The following is a 25,889-nucleotide window of genomic DNA, read 5'->3' as shown; positions in this document are numbered from 1 at the left end:
CTAAATTGGAATGTGTAGAAAAGGTGATTGGGATGCTTATTGCATTGGGTGAATCCAGTCTTTGGGCAATGTTGGGGTCTTGCGACCCCATCATGTGAGCCATCGGAATTGTCATGCATCGTGGTGAATCCAGCGCTGCCCGTCCAGTGGTGTGTGTGTGTGTGTGTGTGTGTGTGTGTGGAGAACCCATCACCTCATGCCCTACATCATCCAACTTACCAGTTGCACCATCCCACGAGGGAAGTGTCAGCTACCTGGCTTCCCCACATTGATCCACTACCACATGGAAAGCCTCCTGTTTTGCCACCGCTACGACATGCGCCAGTTCATCTTACTTTTATGATGGAGCCCCACCAGAAGTAGCTTTATGCCATGGGATGGGAGCCAGCGGGCTGCATCACAAATGTAAAGATAAAGTGGTGCATGCCACCAAAAAGTACCCCGTCTGATGAGGTTGTAGGTGTTTTCCCAGTGGATGATCATTGGGAAAACACTTGCATTTTTTTTTTTACCAGAAATGACCACTTATACCACTATTATTTAGCTACTATTTCTAGTGTTAACATCTTAGTCCAATTTATGGTGATAGTGGGGAGGTGCTGTGTTTAGTTCCCCCTTCTTGGGAGTCTCCTGCAAAGCAACCTCAATCTACATCTGATGCTGAAGTTATGGCAGAAGATTGTTCACAAGAAAACTGTGCTGATCTTTTCATTCTTTTATTGTCTAGTGATTTTGATTATGTTTGGTTTTATTTTTAAGGAATACTTATACCAGCATCAAAGATACCTTGGGGGAAGGTCAAATTTATGATTACTTTAAAAAATATCTCTCAAGATACAATAACACCACCAGGGCAAGAGCAAATATATAGGGGAAACTACCTTGGGGGTGTTTGGTCAAGAGACAAACCCAACCACATGGCATATAGAGGGCATAGGTGGGGTCTTCCATAAAATACATATGAAACATAATATTGTGGTATTATGAAGTTCAACTGCACCTTCCTGTTTGTTTTTAAGCAGCTGTATGGAAGAGCCCATACATACAACCCATCATATGTGGCTAGAATTGGTGGCATTTGTCAATCTAGCCCTGGTCACCCATGGAGCCAGCCGACTCTCATCAGACAACATTGTGCCGGCTCTGTGGGTGGAGGAGGGTGGAACTGGCAAACCGCCATCACATAAGATGCTTCCCGTGTTGCCTGTATCTATGGGGGGAAGCTGTGCACTCCACTCAAGGTGTGGGGCACCAGATTCCCCGCAACGAAGTGCAGCGCCGCCTCCTCCTGCTGCCAACTGTCTGATGAGGTCGATAAAGTTCACCAGCCACTACAAATATTGGTAAATAGCATGGGGAAAATCAACTTTCTGTACTAAATGGGAAAAGACTAATGTGGGGACCAATGCTATTGAATAGGTATAGCAGCATCAAAGGTAGCATTCTGCTCTTCCTATCTTTCCATCTAAGGGAAAGGTGTTTTTTCCATGAGACAAGGCACTTGTGCAATAAGCACCTAAATCTCTCAAAGAATATAAAAAGAGGTTGTTCTTTTTGTGAATTAAGTTGTGGAATAAAGGTTTTTTAAGGTTTTGTTCCAGATCTCCACCTCTTAGAGCAGACACATTGAATCAATCTGATTTACTGAAGTGTCAACTTGCTATTTGAATAATCGGTTTAACAGATCTACTCTAGTTGATATAAGTAACTGGATTTGCATCTTGGACTATGAACTCCCCAGCACCTCAAACCTTTATATTGGATTGAACTGGTACTTTTCTAAGAAAATCACATATTTGCTCTCATAGTAAAGTCCCCTTTCCTGTACCATGTACGTTGAATCCAATAATATAAGAAGTCCTTTGTTCTGCAGAGCTCACATCTCTTTTTGTCATTGATTATAAATTGGCCACCATCAGTACCTGTATATAGACAGATGATAAAAGGAGAGTGTGTAAGAGGCAGGGAAAGTTCCCAAGCACTTAAGGACATGCCACATCTGATTTTGTGGCCCTTCAGTCTTAACAAGGACTTTTTAGCAGCCTTATAGGTGCCGTCAGTCTGTGTCAGGTCACAGAGTGACAGTAATAGGCTATGACAGTTTCCAGATAAAGTGACAAATGAAGAGATGGTCTCCTTCATCATTTAATTTAGTTCCAGGTTGCCGAGTTTCATCAGGTTTTGCATTTCACCCCTATGTGGAAATCTTTAAGCTTGAAGCATTGTGTTCACTAGGGACCTTATGATGCATCTAGAAGAAGTAAATGAACTGCAAGGCCTGAAACCCAGCAGCAGGGTAGAATCACTTAGCAAAGAAGTAAAACAAGACATCTCTGTACCCTCTTTTTATACTCTGAAGTAAGATTAGTTTCTTATTGATCCTTCATGTTACATGTCTAGGAGTTCCATATTATTTCTGAGAGCTAACAAACCAACAAGGAGGTAAAAAGAAATGAATAAGTCAGCTTTGCTTTCTGACTATGTCATTCTCACATGTCCCTTTATTCTGCTGGCTTCTAAGAACTGTTTAATCCTCAGGTTTTGTTCTCCAGACCAGAATCTGTACAGGTAATGAAAGTAAAGGCCGACATACAAATTGTGCCTCAAATGTTAGACCTGTTTCTGGGTATATCTGACCTGCTGATTCCAAAAATGGCACCAGTTTACCCCTATCAGCTGTAGTTTTTGAGATTATTATTAGCAAGAAGCATGGTTCTCATTTTCTGCTTTTCTGTTTCTTTCTATTTTTCTTTCTTTTTTCTGTATCTTTTAGTGTAATTTAAAACCTTTAAAAATGAAAAATAAAAAATCAATAACTAACAATTGAAAATGAAACACCAAATCATGAACCAGCGGCCTGCTTCAATTGAGGTCAGGTTCTTATACGCTAATGAGTGGCTGGAGCTTGGTATGTGTTTACTTAGCACAGTAGATTTTATTCCATAGAGTAAGATCTAATCCCCAGTAATTGTGTTTTATGATTGCATCATTAATCATGAGTATATTTAGATAACTACTTCAGGTCCTCTTGCCTCTTAGTCACTACTGCCCTGGTGATATGACTGTTAACATTTCTTTAAAAAGCACAGTGCTTATGGCAAGGTGGGCTGCCTAAATGGCAGCTAAGGATTGCCTTCCATATATCTCCCCTTCCCTCCATTTATATCCTGCCTTACCACCAAATTAATACTCAAAATGACTTTAAAATTAGAGAAAATTACAAATAAAACCACATATGCCGTATGTAAAAACATACACAGTTCTAATTAAAATTGTATTAAAATATTAACAGCATCTACACCTTTTAACATATGTGTTTAACACAAAGTATACCCCAAAGCCACCAGATCTTGTAATATCTTAGTACTTTGATGAGAGACCACCAATGAATACCAGCTGATATAGCCTATATTTCAGAGAAAGAAACTGGCAAACACCTCTGAGTATTCTTTGCTTGCTTAAGGAAAGTCTATAAAAGGCACAGAATCATCATAAGTCGACAGGTGACTTGAAGGCACACAGACATATAAAAGTAATACAGTATACTTTTTATTTTAAAAAAGACCATATCTTGTAAAACAATCTGTTCCTAAGCCTGTTATCCAAGCTTGGGATACAAACAGAGTCCATTTCTCGCAATGGTCATTCTACAGCCTAAACAACATTCTTCCACAGCAACAAAACTTTCAACAGAGATGATCTTGGTTATTAGTAGAAATGCTGTAGTAACTACCTTTCCCAACCAGATATCATGGACTGCAATTCCCATCAGTCCCAGACACCATAGCCAATGGATTGTAATAAAGACAGCTGTAGTCCCATGTTAATTGGGCGTGTACGTCAAGACAATGTCCTGTTGCAGATTTCTCAGTCACTGATATCACATTGATGCCCCTGGAAATGAAGTCTGCTTTTGGTCATTATATGTGAGCAGTATTTTTTTTATCTTATTGACAGTGAAACCATCATTTCTTCCACACCTTTTATTCTCAGCCTACACAGCATTGTTGGGATAGTATATACGATAGTATATATATTCAATTCCCATCTTCAAGCACTTCTGTAGAAATAGCAAACTTGGGTCAGCCCAGCTTAGCTAAGATTCTGTTTAACAGTAGTGATGCATAAACACAACCTCCTGCAATTCATAGATGAAAGAAAACTGGGACATATGGTCAAACAACATCGGAGTGTGGTAAAGATGACAAAAGTTAAGAATGAAGAATACACAAGCCAGAAGAAAATAAAGAAATTCAATTTCCCCGATCCTACAGGGATGGACAGGATCCCATTCCCTCTTCTCCTGTCTCTCCCCATGACATGGCGTTCTGGTAGGATAGTCACTACCATTGGGGGAGAGATAGTGTAAAAGTGTTCTCCTGGCATGTGATTCTAGCCAAGAATCTTCTATTTGAGTCAGGTGGGAGACTGAATTCAGCTCCCCAGTAGATGGCTCAAGGACAACACTAGTTCACACTTACACCCAATGCACATGCTTTGAGTACCACTAAAGACATGGCTATGTGCTCAAGCGTTCAATGAATAAACCTTCGAGCTTGGCACGGTCGGTTTTTAAGACTCTGGATTAACAAGGTCTAGTGAATGAAAGGACATTACCTTGGTGCATGGTAATGTTTATTATTGTATATTGGTTTTTATGATGTTTTAAATGTTTTTAGTTTTTAATGCCTATTGTATTGTTGATGTGATGGCACTGTGTTGCCAACTTGTAAGCCGCCCTGAGTCCCCTAGGGGAGAAGGGCGGGGTAGAAACACCATAAATAAAATAAATAAATAATTCTAGAGTAGAGAAATGTCACTCTTGTTGCTCAAATTTGATTGCATAAGTCGAGGCTTATAAAAGCTTGATCACAGTCGGCAAAGGAAACTCCTCCCTCCCCTATGCTTGTTACTCATTTGCTGTTTTGAAAAGTAAAGCTTGAACTTTTATTAAAAAGTGCTGATGTGAAGCTTAATACGAGTCATAAAGGGTATTTTTCATAATGCAGTTTTCAAAAATCCTGCTTTGAGATGTTTTTCTAAAAAAAAAAAGTATTTTTTTACTGTTATCTGGGACTTGCAGGGCTACCAAGCAACAGTGTGCATTGTAGTAAACAAGGACCTGTCAAACCAAGAAAGATGTTAGTTGCTGGGAGAAACCTGGACAGCATCCTTCCAGGGAGCTGTTTCTTTTGAACTGGGAAGAATTTATTTGCACTGTATTGAGCTGAGGCAAATTTAAGCTCTGACAAACATTTTAAACTCATTTTTATTTTTAATCCTGAAATATTAAACATTTCAGCTACCTTGGAGAAAGGGTCCACTTTTGCAAGAGGAATGCTCAAGTAATAACATTTGCCCTTTGTCAACATTTTTAATGTTTCCTAACAAATAGTCAAAGACTAGGGTCAAGATAAAGTGGATTCACTGTGCAACTGCTATGAGGAGTCTACATGGGGCAAGGCTAGGTTCACCTCAGAACTGCTGCATCCAGCCATCAGTGCAGGGGAACAGAACAAAGGATTTACTTCAAGGCTTCTGGTGGATCCAGCCCAATCACTATCTCTCAAGTTGATTCTACACAGACCCTATAATGCAAGTTTTAAGCCAGTTTGAGGACTGTGTGTCCACAAAGTGTACAACCCCCAATACTTGCTGTAGCACACATCAAGCCTGGAACAGCATGTTATACAAGTTCACCAGAAAGTCTGGAACAAGCCAGATAATGTGCTGCAGCCAATCATAGTATATTTCATGTAGGGTTCGAAACGGGGGTGATCCCGAATGGACATGGATATGCCCACTAGCGCATCTCAAGACTGGTTAACAAAAAAAGCTCCTGCATTTTCCAGCAGCTATCTAGTTCCTAGGTTTGGTTTCAATCTGCAATCAGTGGATACTGTGACCACTGTTCTATTGGGCAATAGGACATGATTTTTTAATCCCTTTAGACATATGTTCTGCTATGAAGTTCACCCTATAAAAGATAATACAGAACAGATTCAGCTACAAAGATAAGATGGTCTATTTTTTCCTGCTTTTCTCTTTTTCTTTCATTCACTCTTCCCTCTCACACTCCGGCTTTGTGAAATCAACAAAAAGCAGCAACACCAGTCCTAATCAGATCACATGGAAATACAATAGCAGGCATCAATGTGAAAAGTAATTTTCAGATTTTTGAAAGATGGGAGTATAAAGAAGGATGTGGAAGGAGAAACTCTGAGTGACAAAAAAATCCTTTCCCATGCCTGATGGCAGGAGAAAAGCAGCAAATGCTCTTTAACCATCCTGCCCATGCATGTATCCATTCTAGCTCAGTTTGAATGCATAACTGATGGTTCCTTTCTGACCACAGAAAATGAGGCTTCTGAATGGGAAGATTAGGGGGAAAAAAACAGTCAAGTAATTTCACTCCTCTGGCAGAATCTCTCCAATCTCTTTAAACAGTGAGATTGAGACACGATTTTTGGAGAGAAGAGATGTCAGTGAGAAAAGCTAGATGTAAATAACAGCTTTGAGAGAACAACACTAATGAATAATTCAGGTATTAAGACGGGCTGGCCAAGAGATGATGGGGAGAATCATTTCCTGGTGAGGCTCAGCCTGAAAAATTTAGTCACAAAAGCGGTGAATTATTAGCTTAAGTTTGCTTCGCAGTTGTCCATGTAACACTCATGGCATCCAGTCAATGCATCAGCAGTGACATTCCATAATGGCTGCCTCACTGCCTCTCAGTCATGTCATAAAGAGTCTTTACTTAAGCCCAGATTGATAAGTAAAATGAAAGTATTTCATCTCTGCATTTTATCTGCAGGACTGACCTGGGGGAGGGTGTTACAGCGGAGGAAAGAACAAGACATTTACTACTACCATTGCACAAGGGATGAAGTCTCTTGCCTTTCTGGCAGTGCTAAGAACCTTGCCTTTATGTGTCCTGTGCACTGTTCCCAGTCTCTGTAGAAATGAGATTGATTCTGTTTACCAAGAATGTGAACGACAAAGTCAATTAGGGCTGTGCATGGATCCATTTTGAAAAATGAGTTCCAGCTGGTCCACTGGTTCGGCCAGCTGTCATGTGATGCCTCATGGGCCTTGTAGTCCTGTTCCAAGTACTATTGTGGCAGATGAAGATGAAAACATGGGGTTTTCGCCGGTTCAACAAGAGCCGGAGTCCCTTCACCTGCAGGATGTTGATGTTTGCCCTCAAGAATTCAGCCAAACAGGCCTTGGACAGTACTCCCCTCCGTTTCCCAGGAAGGAATCTTACTCTAGAGACAGAGGAGTTAGAGAAGCAAATCGGAGAAGTTTACGGATCGCTGCCAAACAACAGGCTGATTAGGACTGCTTCCCTTGGGAAATTCTAAGGAGTCATGCATCTGGACAGAGTTGGGTTTCGCTTCTCGTTCTCTAGGGAAAGAGATTGTTGGCAGGAAAACGAGACCCAATATAGGTGTTTGGCGCGGGAGATTCTTTGCGGAGTCAATTGATCAGCTTCAGGAGAGAGATCGTGTGTGGACTTCGTAACCCCAGTTCCTTGCTTCCCGGATCAAGTATTCAAGCCTTTGCCTTGCCTTGCTGTTTAACCACGGACCCTGTTCCACGCTTCACGTTTTGCCTTGTTTCTAGTCACGGACCTAGCCAAGAACCAAGTTTATTTCCAGCCTTGTTGTCAAGCTTCATTGGACTCTAAGACTCTGATATTTCCCCACACTATTGCTTGGCAAAAGTGTGTGTTTCGGTCAAGTGGATTAAAACTTTGAACTCTAATATCATTTATTGGACAATACATTTTTGGACTATATTTGACCTCATTTGAAAGGTCTGCTTCTGAACTATATTCCTCACTTGTTTTTATTGCTCTTATATATTTCCTTAATAAAGATATTAGATAGAGATTGGCCTCCGTGTACGGTTATTGGTGCCCAGCAACCAGGGGACTTGACAGTTTGACTCTGCCAACTCAGCACCAAATAACCTAAGGCCAATATGTCAACTCCAGGAGCTGGAGCGACCGCCCCAGCTCAACCACTCAGTTACACCATTTCTCAAGATGAATTTAATCGGATCCGGGACACACTCCGAGAGCAGGAGGGAGAGATACGGGGCTTGAAGGAACGAGGAGCCCGTCTCCCTGCTCTAGCGCTGCCAACCAAGTTTTCTGGAGAAGCCTCCAAGGTTCATGTCTTCCGTCGCCAGTGCCAGGCGTACTTAGAAGCCTGTCAAGCCGAGTTTGCCCAAGAAGACGTCAAGGTGGCGTGGATTTTCAGTCTCCTAGATGGGCCTGCGGCCACTTGGGCGACGGCATTATACGACGCGGGGTCCACGCACCTAAACACCGCGCAGCAATTCTTGAACCACCTTCGGAAAACCTGGGGAATCGAGGACGACGAAGAGGCGGCCGGCCATAAACTCCGACGCCTATTCCAAGGGGACAGACCGTTGTCCCGATACATAGCAGAGTTCCGGGTGTTGGCTCAAAACACCGGCTGGAACGATATAGCCCTCCGAGGACAGTTTCACGAAGGCCTCAACATCGAGATGCAGGAAGAAATCTCTAAGGTGGACCCCCCTGGGACTCTTGAAAGACTCATCGCCCAGTGTTTGTGGGCTGAAGTCTTGCTTGCCAACAAGAAACAGTGGCTCCGGGGCCAGAGTGGAAGGGCCGGAGTAAAGCCTCCCACTTCTACCAGTGTCCAGTCTCGTCCAGTATGGAGGCCCCCACCACCAGCCCCTAATCCCATGGGAAGCGAGGAGGAGCCGATGCAGTTGGGCAATGTGCGCCCCAGGCTAGATGTTGCTGAAAAGGCCCGCTGTCAACGCTTGAATCTGTGTTGGTACTGCGGAAATGGGGGCCACTTCGCCAGAGAATGTCCAGCCAAAAAGAAGCCCGCCGCCCGTCTGGCGGTGGCGTCCTCCGCGGAGACGGAGGCTGCCGAGGCGGCTGGAACAAAGCCGGCGGGGGAAGCCAGTGACCGGGCGTAGAAGGGCTCGCCAACCCGGTCAAAAACTCCACTCAAGAGCCGCAAACAGGGGTCCTATTTCTCCTGGTGGTCACACTGTGGTCAGTGAAAAAAGGGCCCGTCATGATCCATGCCATGATAGACTCAGGGGCAACAAACAACTTCATCGATAGAAACTATGCTGACTCTCTGGGACTACAATATCATGATTTCAAGAATGCCCGGGTGGTGCAAGCCATAGACGGCCGACCCCTGAAGACAGGTCCAGTAAGCCAATGGACCGAGCCCACCAGAATGTGGATAAGAGAACACATGGAAGAAATCTCTTTCTTCGTTACCGAGGTTCCCCATTTCCCCGTGATTTTGGGTATTCCGTGGCTGACACTCCACGACCCAAACATCTCCTGGTCCAACAGAGAACTGCAGTTCGCCTCAAGGTATTGCCAAAATCATTGTCTAGTAGCCAGGGTTTGCCATGCCAAAGACGCAGAACCCATCATCACCTTGCCCAAGAAATATTCGGACTTTTGGGATGTTTTCAATGAAAAGGAAGCCGAGAAACTACCCCCACATAGACCCTATGACTGTGCCATTGACCTGGTGGAGGGGGCCCCAATTCCGCGAGGACATCTCTACTCCCTGACTGAACCAGAGCAAGAAGCTCTCAGGGAGTTTATAGAGTCAAACCTTCACAAGGGGTTCATCAGACCCTCTCAATCCCCAGCCGCTTTCCCAGTGATGTTTGTGAAAAAGAAGTCAGGGGACCTACGCTTGGTTGTGGACTATCGGGCACTGAACAATATCACGAAGCGGAACCGCTACCCATTGCCATTGATCTCAGACCTATTGGACTGACTCCGAGGGGCCAAGGTTTACACCAAACTGGATCTTCGCGGGGCTTACAATCTAGTTCGCATAAGAGAAGGGGACGAATGGAAAACCGCCTTCCAGACCAAATTCGGATTATACGAGTCCCTAGTCATGAATTTCGGATTATCCGGAGCCCCCGCAACATTCCAGCAATTTGTCAACGATATTTTCCAAGACTATCTAGATCGGTTCTTGATCATATACTTGGACGATTTTTTGGTGTATTCTAGATCACAGACGGAACACAATCAGCACGTCAGAATGGTGCTACAACGATTGCGAGATCATGGACTATATGCCAAGTTAGAAAAATGCGCCTTTGATTTGCAAGAGGTAGACTTCCTGGGATACCGCGTCTCGCCACTAGGACTCTCCATGGACCCGGCAAAGGTTTTGGCCGTATTGGAATGGCGGGCGCCAACTAACAAAAAGGAAGTACAGCGCTTCTTGGGGTTTGCAAACTACTACCGCAAGTTCATTCCAGAATTCGCTCGCTGGTCTGACCCAATCACCAGCTGCATCTGAGGGAAACAGCCTTTCCGTTGGACAGAGCAAGCTGAGAAAGGGTTCCACCAGCTAAAGCAATTATTCACGACTCAGCCAATTCTACAGCACCCTGATCCTAAAACCCCTTTCGTTGTGCAGGCTGACGCCTCCGATGTGGCGATTGGGGCTGTGCTCATGCAACCAGAGGGAGAACATCTCCATCCTTGTGCCTATTACTCACGACAACTAACAGCCCCAGAGAGAAATTATACCATTTGGGAAAAAGAACTCTTAGCCATAAAGGCAGCCTTTGAAAATTGGAGACATTGGTTAGAACGGGCCAAATTTCCCATTGAAGTCCATACTGACCATCGAAATTTGGAGCATCTAAGGACCGCACGGAAACTAAACCAAAGACAGCAGCGCTGGGCTTTGTTCTTTGAACGTTTTGACTTCCGGATCAGACCAAGCAAGCAGATGCCCTATCACGGAAACCAGAGTATGCTGCAGGGCGCAGAGACACCTCAGAATCTCGATTGCTGCAACCCGAGAACTTTGCCACGCTCACAGTGGGAAACACCAAATCCACTTCAGTTGAGCTGGCTCCTCCTGACCCAAAATCCCCAACCGCAGATTCTCTTCTCACCCAGGAGATCAGGGCCAGTCAACAGGCGGACGCCTGGGCCCAAGAACAGATCCGCCAAGGACTACGTTTCCCATTCACACTTAAAAACGGACTACTATGCTATAGAAATCATGTTTATATCCCTCCAGGCCCCGGCAGAGAAAAGGCACTTCGTTTGTGCCATGACAGCAAGCCTGCCGGGCATTTTGGGCTATTTAAAACCATGCACTTGATCCTGCGAGATTTCTGGTGGCCCAAGATTCGTAAGGAAGTGGAAAAGTATGTCAGCACCTGCCCCGTTTGTCAGCGTTCCAAGACACGAAGGGAGAAGCCGACAGGGCTACTGCATCCCCTTCCCACACCTTCTCGCCCATGGGAGATAATTTCTGCGGATTTTATCACAGATCTACCACCATCCCTTGGATTCACCACGATTCTAGTAGTGGTAGACCTTTTCACCAAGATGGCCCATTTCATCCCCTGTGAAGGCCTTCCCACAGCCAAAGAGACTGCAGATTTATTCCTTCAGCATGTGTTCCGAGTACATGGACTGCCCAGGAGTTTGGTCACTGACCATGGATCTCAATTCACCTCTCACTTTTGGAAAGCCCTGCAAAAACTATTGGGCATAGACTCTCGCTTATCCTCAGCTCACCATCCCCAAACAGATGGACAAACTGAGCGCACCAATGCCACTTTGGAACAATATCTTCGCTGTTATGTAAACTACCAACAGGACAACTGGGCTTCCCTATTACCTCTTTCAGAGTTTGCATACAACAATGGTGTCCAGAATTCAACTAAAGAAGCCCCGTTTTTTGCAAACTACGGTTTTCATCCTCGTTTCTTTCCTCCCATTGTGGAGACCTCAGAGGTCCCTGCAGCAGAGGATTGGTTGCAGGAACTCACAGCGGTACAAGAACTTTTGCACCAGCAACTCGATCAAGCCAAGGAGGACTACAAACGCCACGCTGACAGCCATCGCCAGCCGGGCCCCGAGATCAAGGTAGGAGATTGGGTTTTGTTGTCCACCCACTTTTTGCCCTCCCACCGTCCCTGCCGGAAGTTAGATGCCCGTTTCATTGGTCCCTACCCAGTGGTGGCGCAACTTAACCCCGTGACTTTCAAACTTCAACTTCCGCGCTCCATGCGCATTCATCCGGTGTTCCATCGTTCCCTGCTCCTTCCGGCGGATGGTGTCCGCCCCGATGCGAGCCGTCTGCCCCCCGCCCCTGTTTTGGTGGACGGAGAGGAGGAATTCGAGGTTCAGGACATTTTGGATTCTCGCTTCCACCGCCGCCGCCTTCAGTATCTCATTGACTGGGTGGGTTTTGGCCCAGAAGAACGCTCCTGGGAAGATGCTTCCACAGTCCATGCCCCCGACTTAGTCCGCCGCTTCCACCAGGCCTACCCTTCCAAGCCGCGGCCCCGCGACTCTCGGAGAGGGGCCCTGAATGAGGGGGGCCTTGGGGGCGGGGATAGTGTGATGCCTCATGGGCCTTGTAGTCCTGTTCCAAGTACTATCGTGGCAGATGAAGATGAAAACATGGGGTTTTCGCCGGTTCAACAAGAGCCGGAGTCCCTTCACCTGCAGGATGTTGATGTTTGCCCTCAAGAATTCAGCCAAACAGGCCTTGGACAGTACTCCCCTCCGTTTCCCAGGAAGGAATCTTACTCTAGAGACAGAGGAGTTAGAGAAGCAAATCGGAGAAGTTTACGGATCGCTGCCAAACAACAGGCTGATTAGGACTGCTTCCCTTGGGAAATTCTAAGGAGTCATGCATCTGGACAGAGTTGGGTTTCGCTTCTCATTCTCTAGGGAAAGAGATTGTTGGCGGGAAAACGAGACCCAATATAGGTGTTTGGCGCGGGAGATTCTTTGCGGAGTCAATTGATCAGCTTCAGGAGAGAGATCGTGTGTGGACTTCGTAACCCCAGTTCCTTGCTTCCCGGATCAAGTATTCAAGCCTTTGCCTTGCCTTGCTGTTTAACCACGGACCCTGTTCCACGCTTCACGTTTTGCCTTGTTTCTAGTCACGGACCTAGCCAAGAACCAAGTTTATTTCCAGCCTTGTTGTCAAGCTTCATTGGACTCTAAGACTCTGACATTTCCCCACACTATTGCTTGGCAAAAGTGTGTGTTTCGGTCAAGTGGATTAAAACTTTGAACTCTAATATCATTTATTGGACAATACATTTTTGGACTATATTTGACCTCATTTGAAAGGTCTGCTTCTGAACTATATTCCTCACTTGTTTTTATTGCTCTTATATATTTCCTTAATAAAGATATTAGATAGAGATTGGCCTCCGTGTACGGTTATTGGTGCCCAGCAACCAGGGGACTTGACAGGTCACAACACAAACTCCGCCATCATTTTTTTCTGATTGCAACTGCTCACATGGCTGCTGAAAACAACTGTTTTCTGTTTCTTTCGGGTACACGTGGAGCACAAAGAGGCAGCTGCACACCCACACAGGGTTTCCCTGTGAGCTCTGCCTGTTCAGCCAATCAGAAGAGAAGAAAGCCACGATGTGTCTTTTAGCCAAGTTGGGCTTCCATTTTTTGTTGCAAGCAGGCTAGAGTGGTGACCTAAATGCAGCTCCATATGGATTGGCTTGCTTTTTGACTCAAATAGCAATAAATAAGCAGTTTACTTTCTACACACTTAAGAAACTGTCACCAATGGCGCCCTTCACACGAGGCAAACTTCAAATGTGGGGTAGAGGTATCTTACCATTTCTAAAGCTACCAAAAATGAGGAAGTAATTTAAATCTTTTTAAAGAATGGCTAACAGTCCTTCAGTTTGTGTGGCTCCCATTGAAATAAGTGTTTAATACATAAGTTTCCCATTGCCACCAATGGGTCAGATCTTCCCAGATCCTTCAGTTGCTGGATTGAAAAACATATTTCAGTCCTCCAAAATTTGGGAAGCTCCTGAAAAATTGAAAGGGGGGGGCACAGAATTCAAGATACTGAAAACGGACCAGATTTTAGCCAAATTGCACACCCCTAATTGCACACCCCTTCCCTCTGACCCATTGAGCATCTAATATAAGGCTATTGCTTCCTGAAAATATCTCCCAATCTGTGTCCCATTGGACAAGAATGTGCCACAGAACACAAGATCAACATTATGGGAAAGGAATACGTAAGATCACTTTTTAAAGGACAATATCAAAACACATAATGCCTTTTCTGTAAAGTGAAATTTAAATGCCGAGGCTGACTTAATGCTCTGCAAGCAAGATTCCTTCACATATCAGATCCTTGGCAGGGAGTTCACCTTGCTTTAGCTTGCTGGATGGCTGATTTACAACTCAGCACTGCACTGGAGTTAATCACTCTGGGCAGAATAGCAAAGCATAGCACGTAGCAACCATGACTTTAAAAGAAAACAACATACTAAATAGGCTGGAAGAATTGGGGCAAAATCTTTAGAGAAAACTTGTTTGTCACTTGTTTGTCACTGATCCAGCCCTAAAGGCAAGCAGCTACAAAGTTGGACTGGAATAGTAATTTTTCCTTCAGCAGCACCTTCTTGATGAGTCAAGCATATTTAAATCATTTTAATTAATTTTATTGGAACACACACACTATTATGTGGTCTGCTGAAGGTTTTTCCCCCCAGCAGAAGGTGGAAAAATGTTGATAACAATCCATTTCTAATTTGGATGTTGCATTTTCCAACAATCAATGCAATTAGTGATGGTCCCTTGGTTAGGTTGTAGGAAAACATGTCATTTATTTTTTTAAAAATGTTCCCCACACTCTCTGAATGCTGAAAAACAAAATAGCAACAGACTCTAGTGAGAAAAGCTTGAGCATTGCCATTCTGGGTTGCTAATTTTCTTATTGAGCCAGCTTCTACAATGCCTGCATACAGATTTAGCCGTTGCTGTCATTTGACCAGGTAGGAAATACTGCTGGAGTAGAAGATGTTGGTTTTAACTTAAATGAAATTTGTAAACTGGGTAGACAGAAGAGTTATGCTAAGACATTAACCATGTCTGCATAACTTGTTTTTTATTCACACACATGGTTACACTGTTTAAGCACTATTAATCTGTAGTGGCACTGGGACGAAACGATTAAAAAGCATTACATTGAAGGAGAATTTCCATGTTTTACCTGTAATCATGCATTCTCAAACTCATTTTATAACTCATAACTCAAGTAATAAACAAGATATGGATTGGAACATTTTCCTGGGTTACTGCTATTCTCCCACTCTAGAGATCTATATGCACTCATGATTTATGCATCATTCCCTACAATGAGATTCAGGAAAGTACGGTAGTGCTGTTGGGCTCGAATGCTGCTTAGCCCTAGCTAGCATAGAGTTCAGGAAAAATCCACATGCTCTTCAAGCAATTGTTTCATCATTTTAATGGATAGGTCTGGCCCATGTAGGCAAAAAGCTATGCATGTAAGGGGAATTTTAGAAACTAGAGGATAACTGTATCTGCATCAGAGCCTTTAAAACAGATTGCCAACATAACAACTGAATACGGCTTTAGAGGAATTCTAGAAAGAGATTAGAAAGGGGGAGCAATTATAATGGATTACATAGCAGTTAGAAAGCCAACATGGTGTAGCAGTTTCAGTATTGGATTATGATTCTGATTGAGAAGGGTTCAAATTCTTGCTTGGCCATAAAACCCACTGGGTGATCTTGGGCAAGTCGCACTTAGATGAAGGCAACATTTTCTGGACAAAGCTTGCGAAGAAACTCTGTGATGTAAGTTTGCCTTAGGGTTACCATTTGTCAGAAATGACTTGAAGGCACACAACTGCAAAGGAGACTACTGTATATATCATAGGATTTCAGATCATGAAAAACGTACAATTTTGTCATTGAAATATTAAAATATTTTGTCATATGCATTGAAATAGATTTTGATTTATGGTGACCTTATCATAGGATTATCTTGGCAAGATTTATTCAGAGGAGAGTTGCCAGTTCCGTCCTCTGAAATATAGTCTACAAGAGTTGCAGTCTCCATTCCAAGGACCAACTGGGCCTGAGTCTGCTCATCTCCCAAGATCAGACAGGACCTGCTGCCTTCCTAATCTTCGGCCACTTTTATTCAGAAATTTTGACAGTTTAAAACAGGTGAAACAATGTTTGATTCTTGCAAATTAAAATCATTCTCTATGAATTTCTTCTTCTCCCTCCTTTACAATTACAAACTCGTAATAGGCAAAACACTGCATTGCAGCTCAGGTTCTTATGTGATTCTGTTGGCTCTCAAAAGCATAATTGTGGTGCCTCAGCCTTGCTTTTTCAAGGTGGGAAGAGGGATTAGTTATATCCACTCATAATTAGAAAGAAAACATTTCTCCAGTTAAACCCTTTTGTGCCAATGAGAAATCTTATTTGATGCTATGCATAAATGCACTAGGATGTATTGCCTCTGCTGTTGTTGCTGTATATACACTCTTGTGATGAGTCATGGGCCATGTAGTCCCATTCCTGGCACTATAGTACCAGATGAGGAGGAAAACTTGGGTTTTTCACCGTCTCAGTCAGATTTGGAACTTTCCCAGCCAGATTTGGGAACCTTGCACCTGCAAGAGATTTGTCTTCCAGAAGTCTGTCAAACAAGCCCTGAGCCTAAATCTCCTGTGTTTTCTCGCCACGAGTTTTGTAAACAACAGAGGGGAGTTCAAGCAGCGTCTCGCAGGAGTGCTAGGATAGCTGCTAAGTATTCAGCTGATTAAGCCTGCTTTCCATGGGAAACTTTAAGGAGTCATGCATCTGGACTCAGAGATTAGCTTTCGTTTCTGGTTTCCCAGAGAACTGCTCTTTGGTGGGAAAACTAGACCCTATTTAGGTGTTTTGCCCACAAAGGGTTCTTGCGGAGTCAATTCGTCAGCTACGGGAGTAAGTTGTGTGTGGACAGCGCGCTCCTGTTTCCAAGCCTTCGTTCCCGTTTTCAGCCTTGTTTACCTCCACGGATCTTGCCTTGTTTCCTAGGACTTAGCCTTGTTTTTCCAGGACTCAGCCTTGCCTTGTTTCCCGGATTTTGTCAAGTAATTCCACGGATCTTGTCCTTGCTTCTCGTTCCTTGCTGCCTTGTACCAAGCCTTGTTTCAAGTTACTCCATAGCCTCGCTCAAGTTTCATGGAATAAAGGACCTTGTCATCTCCCCTCACTTTGCCTGGCAAAGTGAGTGTTTCGGTTATTGGATTACAACTTTGGACCTTAATATTTCATATTGGACATTGTTTCTTTGGACTAAATTTGACCTTTCCTGAAAGGTCTAATTCTGGACTATTTTCTACACTTGTTTTTATTAACTTTATATACTCCTTCAATAAAGATATTAGATAGATTTTGGCCTCTGTGTATGGTTATTGGTGCTCTGCAGCCTGGGTGTTGACAACTCTGGAGAAAGGGTAAAGCTTTAATTGAAAGGGCTGTGCTGTGCAGCCAAAGCGGTAATTAGAGGCCAGCCTCTTCTCGTGCCAGAAGAAAGGCTATCAATCACAAATCATCAGAAAAACAGGGCAAGGAATGAACTGTGTTAGGGCCCAGTTTCAAAATCCTCACACAGATTGCCAGTTTCTGTGCCAGGTCTCAAATTCCACTTGTGTTGCACGCAATCCCTGTTCCTATTTTAATCCTATGAAAAGAGGAAACAGCTCAGTGATGTCAATTCCCTTGTTCTTCCTCTAGACCTCTCTCCCCCAAGGTGCAACATTGTCTTTTGAATAATTGCAAGCCTCATTTGTAGGTTTCCAAGAATGGCTTTAACAGTTTCTATCCCCTTATCTGTATAAAGCCATATGTGGATCTTCCTTCTGAAATCTATGTGATTAGGATGCTTCCTTTCACATTTTACTGGGAGTTTTTAAAATTCTATTTGTCCCTGTTTGTTGAGAACAAGAGCAGTACAAGAGGAGTGCAATCCTATGTATGCTTATTTATAATCAATCTTGTGGTGTTCAGCAGCTGACCTCACTACCATTGTTTTGTTTTTTTGCCTGTTTGATTTTTTTACTATGTATTATATTGGTTTAATCTTGTGCTGGTTTTTTTTTTTACCATTTTTACCATTTAATTGTACTTTAACTTTTGTATTTTTTAAAAAACTTTTGTTTTTAAAATGTACCCTGTTGCTAAGCTGCTTTGGATCCCTTATAAAAAGAAAAGCAGGACATAAATTAAATAAAAGGTAGTAGTAGAAAAAGTAGCAGCAGCAGTAGTTGTATTGCTGTCTTTATCACCCTACTTTTCTCCCAAGACTGGAAAAACAAAGGGGCTCACAATCTTAAATCTATGCAATTTAAAAACCTACAAAACATAAATACTGAAATAGAATTATATTACATTTACAAAAACAATTATTTAAATAAGTAAAAACTGTTTAAATAATACATTAATAAACAAACCAATGAACCAATGGTGGTCATTTCTATATCACTAAAAGCAAAATCAAAAGAGTGCACATTTTTGCATAAATCTGCACCTATTGATTTGTGAGTGTGTCTATAAAAATCTGCAATTAAAACAGAAGTTCATCTCACCATAGTGGAGCCTTTTGTGACCAGGAGTGTGTTAGAGATACATTTACAGCAGTCTGAGTCCACACACATTGTTGTAACTCTATCCAAAATAATCCTAGGATTTGTAGTTTACAGCTCTCTGCTAGCAGGATTTAGTGCTTTAGTTGAGAGTAGTGCACTATAGCTCTCTAAGGAGAGAATTCTAAGTACCTTATCCTTTCAGGAACCCCAGGATTCCATAGCATGGAGCATCAGATGCCAGGGTGAAAACTGGAGAGGCCTTGTGAAGCAATAATGATTGCAGCTAATGGAATTTCAGCAGATCTTGCCTGTGACCTGAAATCCCCTCTTCTACAGAAACATTAAAGTTGCAGAAGCCTTTTCAAATTTTCGATCTGGAACCTTTGATGCAATGACAATATGGCGATCTTTGTACCTCTTTAGTATGCTGTCCATGTAGTCACTGCATATGGGAAACTTTATGGTCCCTGGTCTTCTTAATTCCTTGCTTCGGTCATGTTACCATCAAACTGGAGACTGCCTGCTGTTAGATAAGACACATAAGCACTGTACTTTCAGGACTTAAAGTACAAAGAACTTTCTATGCTTTTCACAAAAAAGAGTCTCTACTTGTTGTAGGAAACAATTGACTCCTTTGGTTATTTTAAAGATCTGGACAGCTCAAAGGCTGGAGAAGCTTTGACCATCATGTCCATCATGCCCATCACATGAGGTCCTTTTCGGTGGCATGCGCTGGTTCACCTCTACTTTTACGACAGAACCAGTCAACTTCCATCCCATGACGTAGAGCAACTTCTAGCAGGGATCCATTGTAAAAATAGATGCATGCTTCCCGTACTGAATAGAAATCAATGGGGAGAAGCCTTTGGTCGATGCTTCCATAATGGTATGAGGACTCGGGTGAGTTGGGAAGTGTGGCTCATGGGGTGATGGGTTCCCCACGCCCCCCGACGGTTACAGCTGGATTTGCCACAGTGCATGGTGATTCTGGAGGCCCATCTGATGAGATCATTTTTTAAATTTGAAACTCTCATGCTAAAAGCTGTCATTTTTTGGAACACACCACAGAGAAAGCATGTGTAGCCTTGTGCTTAATAGTACTGATCATTATCCAAAATCCATATAAAATCAACATCAGTTATAAGACCAGCTGTAAAATTATTAGGCACACTGAATCCAGAATGGTTGCTATCATTCTATGCAAGAACAGTTTCAAAAATACTTTTAGCACTACCATGCATTTAAAGTTAGGACAATGAGTAAAGAATTAATTTCACTAAGACATCACATTCGCGGCTCCAAGTGATTTGGCTGTAACGTTCATTACATTTCCTTTTCTGTGTGGTCTTCAAAAGCTTTAAGTATCAAGGGACCATGGTTTCAAACTCACTGCTCAGATTTATGCAGAATGAATTTCCTAAGAGTAACTGAATGAATCCAAAGTCATCCAGACAGATGGTCTCTCTTTCCAGTCACTTGCTATCTTGGTACATAATTTACTGAAAAATGCATCTGCTGCCAAAGAAAGTTGACTTTGTTCTGAATGCTGCTTTAGTGTATTCTTGCAAAATATATGTCTGCTTGTTGGAGAGAATGAAAAATATAGAAGCAGTGTTGAGTACAAAGGAGTGAGATGTGGCTGATTCAGCCTACAAAGATTGACGCTTCACGTTTAGCTTCCCTGAATGTCCTCTAATACAGGAGGGCTGAAGCAATATGTAAGAATAATCTTCAGAACAAATGTTATCAGTTACTCATTCCTTCCTCGCAGAGAGTGATGTTTGTTCAAGTCTTTTGGAATACATATATTTTTGTTAAATCAGTATAACAGGAATATGGAATACAAAAGTATCTGCTGTACATTAATAGAAATAGTTTCTTCTAGCAGGGGTTGGAAGGGAAGGCTGCTAAAATCAATCTGAAAGTGATCCTGGGGATTTTAACACATGACTGAGCTTTTAATTCTTGTATTTAAAACAGCATATTCCAAGCCATCACTCCAGTGGTCCTCATCGTATATGGGCAGAAATGCATGTGCATGACTCAATCTAAAATAGCTGTTTCCTTCAATGTGCCTTGTTTAAATTAATCAAGTTCCCATATGCTCTTACTTGGACACTATTCAATGTCTATTTCTATATCAATCAATAGACCACCAAATATAATTTAATTGTGTTATACAAGATATTTCCATTAGCAGTCTTCTCTATCCCTGCATGCCCTCTGTTTCTGTTCCCTTGTTTGAGTAGAGAAGGATATACTGGTTGTTGCTGTTTGACTGGTGGGATAGTCACAACTGGGTTTCAGCTCTTAGACAAAATCACTGCCATCCAAAATGTGTCAATTCACTATTGTTTAGCAAGTTGCTTGGTAGACCTCCAGTTACATGCTATGCATGACCTTACTGCTATATTTGTTATTGTTATGTGCTTACAAAACATATCCGGCTTACAGCAACCCTTATGGGGTTTCCTTGGCAAAATTTGTTCAGGGAGGAGTTGCCTTTGACTTCCTCTAAGACTGAGCATGTATGACCTGCCTAAGGTCATCTAATAGGTTTTCATGGTAAAGCAGGGATACAAACCCTGGTTTCCAGAGTCATAGTCCAAGACCCAAACCCACTACATCATGCTGGCTCTCATACACAATCATTTAAGAATTTTTTTTATGTAGACAGGCAAGTTTGCATAGAGTCAAAGTAAATTGTCAGCAGAGTGATCTTGCACTGTTGGACATTCCCAACATATAAAAGTTTGGCCTAATCTACCCATGCTCTTTCCAACAATATCAAGCATCGTCAAGAGGGAGCTGCACAGGGGATGATGGATTTACCCTCCTGCCCCTCTCTTTTCTCCATGAAGCCAGGCGAAGTAGGCCTTTGTGATAAGGTCATAAGTCTCTGGTAAGTTTGTAAAATGATTAAAGGAAGAAGGAAGAAAGTATTAGGAGTGACACAAATGAGAGCTCTTTTTAGAAGTTTCCCTCTATAACTGGCCAGAGAAAGGTTACAGAGCAAGAGATAAAAGAAGTGAGCAGAGAAATTGATACTAGAACAGTGTAGACAATAATAACTTTTTTTTCCTATCCTGCCTCCATCTCCCTGCAGGGACTCGGGGCGGCTTACACAGGTCCAAGCCCAAAAACAGATAATAGGCAAAGAAAATACATTTAAAAACAACAACTTCAACCAGATAAAACACATTAAAAGCAAATAATATGATATAATAACAGTAAAAACCAATTTAAAACAGGATAATAACACAGAAGAACCACCATTTAGGGAAATTGGAATAAAATGGGATGGCAGTCTGGGCAAAAGTGCAAAGATATGTATTAAAGTGCCATTTGGGGGCATAAAGGAACAAAGTGCTCAACATTCTCAGCGAGAATTGGAGTGAAATCAGGCTTCAAGTTTCTTCCAGGACAGAGTAGAATAAAGCAAAGTATAATGGAATTCATGGACAACTATCTCTGTACGTTTTAAAACTGCTAGTAAAACATCAAACCTTTATTCTGTTTGTTTCAAATATGGCAGGTCTACTGCCCTGATGGAATCAATGCCTGAAAGTTACTTGGAGTGAAAACATCAACACTACTGACAGCACAAGACAAAATGGGCCTACATGGAAATAAGTGAAAGAATAAAGGGAGAACAACTGCATCTGACATGAATGTAAGTTGAAGCAAAGATGACCTCACTGTCTCATTCTGGGGAAATAAAATATATTGTTCTCATGGCACATTCCCTATTTCCTCCTTAATGTAGTTAATATAGTTACAGAGGAGCAAAGTAAAACTGGCAAATTATAAACACAATATAGGAGCATTAATAGATACAATTTTCAAATTCTGATGCTTCTTGCCAGCATGCCAAAACTGACAGCAAATATTCGATATAAATAGCTCAGCCACGCCAGTCTTTGGGCTGCTCGTTTCAAGTAGGAAGCAATGAATACATGACTTCCATGCTGGATTTTCAATGTGATATTTTAGGATGCTTAATTTGCTGTGGTGCAGGGATTCAACTTAATGACTCTTGCTGCTAATAATTTACTCTAAATGTCTACCTTGGCTAACTAGCACATGCAGCACTTTTTCATGCGGTCGTTATTTTCTGCAACAACAAGGCCAGGTATACATTAAATGAATAAAAGCTTGAGCTTTCCTTCAGCACAAAGCAAAGAAGGCAGCTTTGGAATGTCACTTTGTGTGCACAGCAGTGACTTTTTAATAGAACTGCAATAATAATTAATTACTGGGTGAATGCACTGGCTAATTGCTTCCTCCCAAAAGGGATTTTTGCAGTTTTTCAAAACATGAATGGTACTAATATTGTCCAGTTATATAGATGATATTGAGATCCCTATTAAATCAAGACAGATAGCTGGCCCCCCTCCTTCCATCAACAAATGCTTTTTCCTGCTTCTTTTCCCAGTCATTTGTGTGCAGTCTTGGAAATGATGCAATTGTTTCCTTTGGTAAAACTTTCAATATACATAGAATAAATCTTTGCATGGTAGCTATCGGTGATCTGAGCTTCTTTTTCCCTCAATTACCTCCATACTTCCAGTTAAACTCTACATGTTTACCTCATTGTGCAATGTTGGTGATCTGGGTACTGCAAGGTCTTGCACATTCTACCAAATCAATATGGCTTCAAATTCAGACCCCGTAGGGAACTGCTTGTCTGCAGTCCAGAGTGGACTAGCTAGTTCCATAGATGGTTGTCATCTTAAGGCTGGCCATCATAGGATAAACTGGCCATAGCAATTATCAACATAATGTAAATTGATTGTGATATACATTAATAGAAAGACTATCTGAAACAATCAGTGCATTGGTTTTCAAAGTAGTCAAAATGTATGCCCATACAGAAAATGGAATTTGGCCCTATGCTTCTCCTATAAGTCATGCAGATGCCACACTGTAAATAAATGTCACATCACTTTTAGTCCCCATTTTAGCTGGTATGCAACTGATTTTCAGTTTTAAGGGTCAAGGAGAAGAGGATGTGTTTGTGGTGTGTTTGAATCATAAAATCAAAGTTGGAAGAAACCATAAAGACCATCCAGTCCAGGAAAACACAGTCAAACCACCCCTGTGCTACAAAGTGCAGGAAAAGGGGGACAACAATATCTGGCTATGTAGACAATGGATTGGCCCAAATTAGAGTTATCTAGTGGTTCACACTAATCTCAGAGTCCAGGGCTGCTCTGGAGTTTCACTGAGTTTCAACTCCGGAATATTCCCTGACTTGTCCTAACACAGAGTAAATCCTGTGCTTAGGGTGACTTTTGTGCAAAAAATTCCTTGCTCCTACTGTGGGGTTGGGAAATCTGGGTAGAATGTCAGGGGATTAAAATGGGTTGCAAAAGTTGGGTTTGTAACCTGTCTGCAACCCTCTAACAACACTTTTCTCACCCCAATCTACATGTTACACAGATAGTGGTGTATCTGTAATTGACCCCATGCACAGAATGGATGGGGTCTTAAAGGAGATAACAAGTATAAGCTATATTTCATGCTGAACGAATATCTAGATATGTTGTCTAAGTAAGCATATGTATGCATATCACAGATCACAGATAGATCTTGTGGCTAGTTCTTTCCTGCATAAAGCTTCAGAGGATGTGCTTGGCCATTTAATGGGATTTTTTGCCCAGGCTTGTCTTCTGTCCGGAATAGTCTCTTAAAAAATAGAAATGACTTTTTGGTCAGTTCTGATTTTATTTAATGCATGGATTCTGCCTGTCAAAATCTGGAATTGACCCCAGCTGTTTGCCCACCACAGCATTGTTCTAAGCTGGATTTTCCATGTTCATACACATGTTTGCACCCTACAAATTTCTCCTAGGATGCTTTGAGGATGCTTCCTCACTGGAGTCACAGCCCAACATATGACACAAAGCTACTTCTGGTGGGACTCCATACAAAAAACACCCTGGCAGCTTCGTGGAACACTGCCTAGAGAACACAGGAGGCTTCCAGTGTTGTCATTAGATAGAATGGGGATGGCACGGGGGGGGGGGGGGGGAGCTGGGTGACGATGCTTTCCCCGTGTGATGAGGAAAATGGTGAAGGGCAGAGACGGTTCAACCGTGAGGCAAACTAGGCATTTGCCTGTGGCGCCATCTTGTGGGGGCGCACTTGAGGCACTCCTCCATGCCTCCTCTTCCCAGGGTCACTCGCGCGCCTGTTTTGCCCGGTTCCTCTCCCCCGGCCTCCTTGACCCCTTCAGCCTCCTGCCCTTCGCTCTCCTTTTCTCTTCCTCCTGCTCTGGGCCCTGCATCTCAGGCGCCCCTTCTTCACCTCCTCCTCCAGGCTTCCCCTCTTCCCTTGCCTCAGGGACCTCAGGGCCCTGAGCCTCTCCCTCCAGGCTTTTAGCTCTGGATGCTCCCTCCCGCTTCTCAGGGGGCCCTCTCCCCACCTCGACGCCATTCCCCTGGGCTCGGGCTCCACATGGGCTCAGTCCTCCTCCGTGTTTCCCTCCCCGCCTTCCTCCACCGCCGCTGCTGCCTCTTGCGCCTCTGCCATGCGGGCTGACTACCTCAGGGAACATGTGGCCTGATTGTAGGTGAGTTGATGCAGGATCCGTGGAAAGGGAGGGCTGAGGCTCCAGGCGTTCCTCCCCCTTTCCCTTTCTCCTGTTCTCTCCCTCTCTCTCTCTCTCTCTCTCTCTCAGTGGGAGACCTAGGGACGGAAGGGAGGAGAGGCTGCTTAGAGGCCTGTGCACAAAGAGGCCTCTGGCTCCGTCGGGTGATAAGCAGGGAAAGGGAAGGAGGCACTGGCAGAGGGGCGGCGAGGAGGGGCCAAAGGAGGGGCTCTGAAGCCGAGACTGACCAGCATCAGCCACCAGCAACCAGAGCCAGCCAAGCCAGGCCTTTGTGTCCTGGAGTTAAGGAGGCAGGAGCCCAGGAAGCGATCCTGGTCTGCACCTGAGGGCTGTCTCCTCCCCACCAAAGACACCACCATTCCAAAACAGGAACCACACTTTGGCAAAGCATTACCTCCTTGCTGAGTTTTGGAGCCGCTTCTGCCTGTGCTGGCCCTTTAAGGCCGCAGCGCCCAGGTTAACTCACTTTGCATGCTGGGAAATGCAGTTCTTGGCCTTCTCAAGTAAAGCAGAGGAAGCAAGTGGGAGGAGACACTGGCACTCGGCTTCCCAGGAGGCATTGCGCTGCGCACCGGACAGAAACACGGTCCCTCTTAAAGGGACAGGCCGCATTTTGTTGCTTTCCCACCTGGCTGCATGGATAGGAAGCTGGACTCTCTTTGAGCTGCAATGCTATCTCTATTGCCTTACCACCAAAATGGCGCTCAGGAGAAAGAAGTAAGGGAATCTGTCATTGAATGCAGTTTGTAAACAATGTTCATAGGATCATATAGAGTGGGAAGGGACCTCTTAAGGCCATG

General features: G+C 43.3%; 2 long non-coding RNA genes across 3 annotated transcripts in view; one reads left to right on the top strand and one right to left on the bottom strand.

Moving 5' to 3' along the window:
- Positions 1-24,627, bottom strand: part of LOC134298617 (uncharacterized) — a 29,805-nt gene extending 5,178 nt beyond the window's left edge. Inside the window, exon 1 of the long non-coding RNA XR_010005716.1 lies at positions 18,892-24,627. This is a non-coding gene — a long non-coding RNA (uncharacterized LOC134298617). The remainder of the gene's footprint in view (positions 1-18,891) is intronic.
- A 987-nt stretch (positions 24,628-25,614) lies between these two features.
- LOC134298614 (uncharacterized) overlaps positions 25,615-25,889 on the top strand; it is an 85,553-nt gene continuing 85,278 nt past the window's right edge. For both annotated transcript variants that reach the window (XR_010005714.1, XR_010005713.1), the window contains exon 1: positions 25,615-25,806. This is a non-coding gene — a long non-coding RNA (uncharacterized LOC134298614). The remainder of the gene's footprint in view (positions 25,807-25,889) is intronic.

Source organism: Anolis carolinensis, chromosome 1 (genome assembly GCF_035594765.1).
Source record: "Anolis carolinensis isolate JA03-04 chromosome 1, rAnoCar3.1.pri, whole genome shotgun sequence".
NCBI classification, from domain to species: domain Eukaryota; kingdom Metazoa; phylum Chordata; class Lepidosauria; order Squamata; family Dactyloidae; genus Anolis; species Anolis carolinensis.
The sequence above is the reverse complement of the archived record's forward strand: the minus strand, read 5'-3'. Positions and strand labels throughout refer to the sequence as shown.